Raw genomic sequence first — 8,737 nt, 5'->3', positions numbered from 1 at the left:
GGGGGGGCCACTTACATTGACGAATGGATACCATGCGCGACCAAAAAAACACGTAAAAAGGATGTCTTTTTCAAGAGAGGGCACGTTACGTACGTAACGTGATAAGGGTGTCAAAAACACAAAAATATTGAAAAAAGGGTATCTATTTCCAGTACGTTGAGAGGCAAATGTCAGATCAGGGGAGGCAGGAGTACAATCAGGTTTTTTTAAAGGGAAGAATAGTGTAGAATAAAAGGTATTATATATAGCCAAATGATCTAGGTGAGGGAAGTGAACAATGATGTTTTTTAAAAAAAGAATGAATATACCTTACCTGAATATTATGGTGAAGCCAATTTAAAAGGAGGTGAGACAAGTTTCAATGGAGGTTTTAAAAAAGAATAAACTGTATTATGGTGAAGCCAATTTAAAAGGAGGTGAGGCAAGTTTTAATGGAGGTTTTTAAAAAGAATAAACTGTATTATGGTGAAGCCAATTTAAAAGGAGGTGAGGCAAGTTTCAATGGAGGTTTTAAAAAATAAACTGTATTATGGTGAAGCCAATTTAAAAGGAGGTGAGGCAAGTTTCAATTGAGGTTTTTAAAAAATTATAAACTGTACTACAAATTATGGTGAAGCCAATTTAAAAGGAGGTGAGGCAAGTTTCAATGGAGGTTTTTAAAAAAGAATAAACTGTACTACAAATTATGGTGAAGCCAATTTAAAAGGAGGTGAGGCAAGTTTCAATGGAGGTTTTTAAAAAAGAATAAACTGTACTACAAATTATGGTGAAGCCAATTCAAAAGGAGGTGAGGCAAGTTTCAATGGAGGTTTAAAAAAATAAACTGTATTATGGTGAAGCCAATTTAAAAGGAGGTGAGGCAAGTTTCAATTGAGGTTTTTTAAAAGAATAAACTGTACTACAAATTTGAAAGGAGGTGAGGCAAGTTTCAATGCATGGAGGTTTTTAAAAAGAATAAACTGTATTACAAGTTATGGTGAAGCCAATTTAAAAGGAGGTGAGGCAAGCCTCAATGGAGGTTTTTGAAAAGAATAAACTGTATTATGGTGAAGCCAATTTAAAAGGAGGTGAGGCAAGTTTCAATGGAGGTTTTAAAAAATAAACTGTATTATGGTGAAGCCAATTTAAAAGGAGGTGAGGCAAGTTTCAATTGAGGTTTTTTAAAAGAATAAACTGTACTACAAATTTAAAAGGAGGCGAGGCAAGTTTCAATGGAGGTTTTTAAAAAATTATAAACTGTACTACAAATTATGGTGAAGCCAATTTAAAAGGAGGTGAGGCAAGTTTCAATGGAGGTTTTTAAAAAAGAATAAACTGTACTACAAATTATGGTGAAGTCAATTTAAAAGGAGGTGAGGCAAGTTCAATGGAGGTTTTTAAAAAGAATAAACTGTACTACAAATTATGGTGAAGCCAATTTAAAAGGAGGTGAGGCAAGTTTCAATTGAGGTTGTTAAATAGAATAATTAGTGTCATAAATATTATGGTGAAGCCAACTTGAGAGGAGGTGAGGCAAGTGCACAATGATGTTTTTACAAAGATTGAATCTAGTATAGTGAAGCCAGCTGGAAAGGAGGTGCGGGCAATTATAAGTGTACAATGATTTTTTTGAAAGAATGAATAGTATGAAGCCAACTTCAAAGGAAGTGAGGCAAGTGTACAATGAGTTTTTTTTGGTTAAAGAATAGTATAGAAATATGAATAACGGTATACATATGGGGAAGATGGGGTGGGACAAGTACCACGAAATAATCGTTTTTATATTAATGAATCCGAATGGTGTAAAATAAGTGGAATAATGCAAAAAATGAGAGACAAGTTTAAATGATGAGGTTCAGCAAGAATCATCGGTGAGGTATTTTTTTATCAATCATGTAAAAGTAGTTCAAATAATATATGAAAAGGCCAGTGCGAATGTGAAAGGAATGACCATAGATAGGAAAAAAGAGTTGAATAGGTCAATGTAACATGAGGTGAGGCAGGTTTATAATGATGTCGAGGGATGAGATGGAGTCGCGGTGCGATTTGCTAAAACAAAGTCTTAACGAGTAATGTGTTCGAGAGTGAGTCAGGGAGAAAGGGAGAGAGAGAGAATGAAGGAAAAGGACTTTGGAATAAGATTGGAAAAAAAAATAACAAGGAAAGAAGAAAAAAAAACTGTATCTAGGCCTAGAAAATCAAGTGAACCCCTCCCCGCAAGAAACATAAGAAAATGGATATAAAATAAAAAAATTAAACAAAATAAAAAGGGGGTAAAATACAGTATAAGATGACTACTTACTAACGGTTTTGTCTTATGTTGTTAAGTGCGAGAATGATAAGAAACGGTAAGTCGGCCCAAGAGTAGTCTAGTACCACGGCCTCAATTAGAAACTTCAAGCAATAAACAGGTCAAGAGTTTAAGTTCAAATTCAGGTTTTATTTCAGGTTTATTTTTTATTCAGGTTTTATTTTTGTATTTATGTAATTACATTGTACAATTTTTGTATGTTTTTATGGCCAAATAAATAATAATAATAATAATAATAATAATCAAAACTACATGTCATCAGTGAAGTAAAAATGAATCAACAAAGTGTATCTAGTCTCTCTAATTCAGATCAGGGGTGGTATTCTGAAAACGTTCTTATCTTTGTTCTTATCTTTTATCTTATCTCACTGAGATAAGAAGACGCTAAAATCATTGCAAATCGGTATTCTGAAAATCTTCTTAAGGACGTTCCACAGTTAAAGTGAAATCCATGTCATTTTCACCAAACTTTGCACATAGATACTTTAGAACCTTAATATTAAAAAAATGCAAAAATTAACATAGGTCCATGTGCTTGATTTTTTGCTATAGAACTGCAAAGTTCACCCAAATTGATGTTCTTAAGAATTGCGCATTCAAAAGAATTTGGCATTTTTAGACCGCCCAAGATTACTACAATGAGATTAAACCTGTATTACTCAGTCAAAATACATGAAAAAGTCATCAAATTTCGCAAGAGAATTAATAATTATATCGTTAGAATGGAGAATATATTTATAGTGCTATTTGTTTGCAATTTTAAGTTTAACAGCACTGTCAGTTCTTAAAAATGGCGTAAGAGATAACAAAATCCCAATCTAAAAAATGTGAAATTTCAGTAACAAACTACAAAAGTACAATAAATGCTGCACTTTATTCAAAATCCATGTCATTTTCACCAAAAGTTGTAGAGTTGTAGAGGAAGGTATACCTAAGAGGAACAAACATTAAAAAATAGGGGTTCATGTGCTTGTTTTTAAACTATCAGTATTTTTATTAGAGAAAATGTGCTTTTTAAAACACCAAAAATGCGCCGAATGCTTTGTATCTATGTGAAGAAAAAAATCAAACCACTCTACCATTTATTCAAACTCGGGGTAATATTCGTGATTCTTGGCAGCACTGCAGAGTAAAGTATTTTGAAATTGTAGATAATCTTTTTTTGAATGGTCCATGGAATAATTCAATTTTTTAGCTTCATGAAATAACGCATCGGATCTGCAGTTAGAGTGCAGATGATGAGAAAAATCAGCACATACCCGCAGCTTATTAATCACCTGTTCATCCATTGTGACGTCAGCGCGCAGAGTGTAAACCATGCGCAGATCATAATGCGCACAAACATAACTGTGGAACGTCCTTAACGCGTTCTTATCTCTGTAAGGACTGCCTCCTTCTTATCTTCAACACGCCCATTTTAAGGATATTACCAATCAAAATGCGCTTTATATTGGCAGTTTAACCAATAGAAGCGTTCCTTATGTGAAGAGAATATCATGGGCGCTGCGCGTACACTGTTTCTGGCGCATTGCGCGAAATAGGCATTTTGTACGCAATGACTGATTTTATTATTTCGAGACGTCCACGTGCACAAAATAAAGAAAGAAAAGTAAATAAAGCAGGTACGAATAAAGAATAAAATATGAAGAAAGAAAGTAAGTAGGTATTGAAGTAAGAAGACAGAAAAGGGTCAGAATGAAGCAGAAAAAAAAGATGAAAGGAACAAAGCAGAAAAATGAAAAAAAAAAGCAAGCGAAATAACTTAAAAAGAAAAAAGAATGAATAAAAGAACGAAAAAGAAGAAAGAACAATTATCAATGATAAAGTGAAGGAAAAAAATAAAGAAAAAATAAAGAAAAGAAAGAATCTAAAAGGAACAGAAAAAGAAAAAGGTCAGACTGAAAAATTAAAAAAAAGTAACAAGGAACCGAAAAGGAAAAAAGTTTGAAAAAAACAAATGAAAGAAAGTTAGAAAGAAAAAAAAAAGAAAGAGAGAAAAAAGGGAATAAAAATGTAAAAAGTGAAGAAAAAAAAAGGAAAATGAAACAAAGAAATAAAGATGAGAGAGAAAAAAATGAAAGGAAAATTAACGCAAACATGAAGACTACAAAAACATAAAGGAAAGAAAGCTAAATTCAAAGAAAGAAAGAAAGAAAGAACAAAAAACGAAAAGGGGAAATAAAAAGTTAGGAAAAGAAAACCAAAAAAAAACATCAATGGAAAGAATAAAGAAAAAATTAATAAAAGAAAGACAGAGAGAAAAAAGAAAGTAAAGACAAATAGTAAATGAAGAACGAACAAAAAAAATGAGCGAAATAAAGAAAAAAAAGACACAAAAGTGTCAGAAAGCGGAAATAAAAAATAAATAAGAAAGAAAAATTAAGAATTAAGGGAAGGAAGAAAAAGAAAAAAGGAGAAAAAGAAATTATGCACAAATGAGCATAATCAATTAATAGCAATTTGCATGAAATAAATAACTACACAATTTTGTGGATTATTAAAAGCAATTGCGATCTTTTTCTTCACTATTCATTGTTTTTAGAAACCTCATTGTAGACTTGCCTCATGCACCTCTCAAGATGGCTTCATCATTTGAATTATATTATACACTTATCATTGTAGACATGCCTCACCTCCTCTCAAATTGCCTTCACCATAACTTGTAATACAGTTTATTCTTTTTAAAAACCTCCATTAACTAATTACCTCACCTCCTTTTAAATTGGCTTCACCATAATTTGTAATACAGTTTATTCTTTTTAAAAACCTCTATTGAAACTTGCGTCGCCTCCTTTTAAATTTGTAGTACAGTTTATTCTTTTTAAAAACCTCCATTGAAATTTGCCTCACCTCCTTTTAAATTGGCTTCACAATATACAGTTTATTCTTTTTAAAAACCTCCATTGAAACTTGCCTCACCTCCTTTTAAATTGGCTTCACCATAATACAGTTTATTCTTTTTTAAAAACTTCCATTGAAACTTGCCTCACCTCCTTTTAAACTGGCTTCACCATAATACAGTTTATTCTTTTCAAAAACCTCCATTGAGGCTTGCCTCACCTCCTTTTAAATTGGCTTCACCATAATTTGTAGTACAGTTTATTCTTTTTTAAAAACCTCCTTTGAAACTTGCCTCACCTCCTTTTAAATTGGCTTCACCATAATTTGTAGTACAGTTTATTCTTTTTAAAAACCTCCATTGAAACTTGCCTCACCTCCTTTCAAATTTGTAGTACAGTTTATTCTTTTTAAAAACCTCAATTGAAACTTGCCTCACCTCCTTTTAAATTGGCTTCACCATAATACAGTTTATTTTTTTAAACCTCCATTGAAACTTGCCTCACCTCCTTTTGAATTGGCTTCACCATAATTTGTAGTACAGTTTATTCTTTTTTAAAAACCTCCATTGAAACTTGCCTCACCTCCTTTTAAATTGGCTTCACCATAATTTGTAGTACAGTTTATTCTTTTTTAAAAACCTCCATTGAAACTTGCCTCACCTCCTTTTAAATTGGCTTCACCATAATTTGTAGTACAGTTTATAATTTTTTAAAAACCTCCATTGAAACTTGCCTCGCCTCCTTTTAAATTTGTAGTACAGTTTATTCTTTTTAAAAACCTCCATTGAAACTTGCCTCACCTCCTTTCAAATTTGTAGTACAGTTTATTCTTTTAAAAAACCTCAATTGAAACTTGCCTCACCTCCTTTTAAATTGGCTTCACCATAATACAGTTTATTTTTTAAAACCTCCATTGAAACTTGCCTCACCTCCTTTTAAATTGGCTTCACCATAATACAGTTTATTCTTTTTAAAAACCTCCATTAAAACTTGCCTCACCTCCTTTTAAATTGGCTTCACCATAATACAGTTTATTCTTTTTTAAAACCTCCATTGAAACTTGTCTCACCTCCTTTTAAATTGGATCACCATAATATTCGATCAGGTAAGGTATATTCATTCTTTTTTTTAAAAACATCATTGTTCACTTCCCTCACCTAGATCATTTGGCTATACATAATACCTTTTATTCTACACTATTCTTCCCTTAAAAAAAACCTGATTAATTGTACTCCTGCCTCCCCTGATCTGACATTTGCCTCTCAACGTACTGGAAATAGATACCCTTTTTTCAATATTTTTGTGTTTTTGACACCCTTATCACGTTATACGTACGTAACGTGCCCTCTCTTGAAAAGGACATCCTTTTTACGTGTTTTTTTGGTCGCGCATGGTATCCACTCGTCAATGTAAGTGGCCCCCCCCCCCCCCCCCCGGGCGTACTGTACATAGTGTTATTTTATTATCTCTTTATATCGGAAACTTCGTTTTACCGAATTGCCATGCACTCTCTCCGACGCGTTTGAAGTCTTAGACAGCATGGCGTACTACCAGCCGATGGTACACACACGCACACACACACACGTTATTTGACAACTTGTCTCTGGAGCCAAAGTTCCTCGCATATAACTATCTGCATGCCTGCACGCAGTGTGTATTGAACACGCACGACCACGATCTAATGAATATTCATCGGCGAGACTGACGTCATTTTACGAGTCTCCTTTCAAACTTGGATCATAAGTGCCTACCAACTCTGACCCTGCCCGATGAATATACTCTCACTCATTACTGGTACCGGTATATAATAATAAAAATGATAAAATTAATAATAAATGTAACTTATATGCAAAAACACATTAATTTCATTTTTATAGTTTAATCATAAGCTTATCTAATTTTCTAACTAATTTTATCATGGCCTAAAGATCTTCATGTATTGAACGATCCTTGTCACAATTACCACAGAGCTATAAATGATAAATTAGGGCGAGCAATCCATTGACGCACGCGTGAGCGGCCGCCATCTTATTTTACCTTTGATGGGGGGGGGGGGGGGTAAAGTATAATTTTACAAACATAAATTATTTGCCCAGGGTGCCATTACATTTCAAGATCAGCAGGTAGAATTCCGCAGAACCCAGGGACCCCCGGCTACCTGCTGATCTTGAAATGCCAACATAAAAAAATAGAAGGGTTTGGGAAAAGCCCGGGGGAGAGATGGGCCAAGGAAGGAAACAGATAAGAAAAGGAAGGGAGGAGAATAATAAAAAAGAATCAGGTCATTAGTCCTTATATGTTAGGACCATGCTGAAAAATAATCTGAGCTTGTTATCCTGTATAAACATATTTTAATAAACAAATAACAAATTTATAATACAATAAAAAAATCACATAATGCTCATAATTGGAAAATCCAGATTTGCACAAACTATTCTACTTGAGATTCGATATTGATTATTTTGTTCCGGCGATATACGCATAACCTGTTCATAAAGATGATGAATGTTTTTAGATCGCACTACGTGCATTATTCGCTGTCTAGCGAGATAACAATCCTCTTACTAAATTCCCATCATAAATAGTATCACATCTTCAGGTCAGTAGACCTCATGGCCCTGGGAAGCGGGGGTGCTGAAGCACCCCCAAGATTTTTCCAAGGGTGCTGTGTGTACTATTTTCCATAGGCAGCACCCCCTGGAATTCTGGTAGGTGTGTCACATGGGAGAAATGTATGGGAAATGACCAACATCTTGTGTTGAAACCTTTTTATTTTGGCTTGTCAATTTTTTTGGCACCAAAAATGACCTTCGATTTGGAGTGAAACCTTATTTTTTGCTTGACAAATTCACTTACATAGGCGCATCCAGGGAGGCGAGGGGCCCGGCCCCCAATTGGCGGAGCAATATTAAAAAAAATGGGAAAAGAGGAAAAAAGAAAGAAGGGAAACAGAGAGGAGAAAAAAAAAAGAAGAGTAAAAAAAGAGGAGGAAGACGAGTAAATAAAATAAAGTGAGGGGAAGACTTGGAAAATAAAGTAGGTTTTTTTTATTATTATGGTTATTTTTTTCTTTTTTGTGTAACTAACTTGTGTTTATGTGATTTGCAATCACCTAATAATCAATTGTAAATTTTGTGATTTATTTCAACTTATTATAATAAAAACAGAAATAAAAAAAATAAAAAAAAAGTAAAAATATTTTATGTCATTATATAAAAGATTTTCGCTCATGCTTCGCGCTCGCATTGCATGTTTGATGAGATACATAAAACTCTTGCTCAATAGGCTGATATGGAGCTTAAAATATCAAATTTTGAAGTCAATATACAAAACGTATTCAGCTCCGACAGGCGAGCTTTCCCTATTTATTTTGTATTATTTAGTGCTCTATGTAAATTTCCGTTTTATGTTCTCAGTATCAACATTTTCAACTCGCGCTGCGCGCTCGCATTATTTGATCAGCTAACGCTCCGCGCTCGCATTTTGATTGGTGAGTAATGTATACCTCTATAATTACCTCTATAATAATAAGTAATTCAATCTATAACAAACTACTTAAACCCCCCTTTTCTTGACATCGCGATTTGCGCTCGCATCATGTTAACAC

Source organism: Lytechinus pictus, chromosome 10 (assembly GCF_037042905.1).
Source record: "Lytechinus pictus isolate F3 Inbred chromosome 10, Lp3.0, whole genome shotgun sequence".
In the NCBI taxonomy this organism is placed as follows: Eukaryota; Metazoa; Echinodermata; class Echinoidea; order Temnopleuroida; family Toxopneustidae; genus Lytechinus; species Lytechinus pictus.
The sequence above is the reverse complement of the archived record's forward strand: the minus strand, read 5'-3'. Positions refer to the sequence as shown.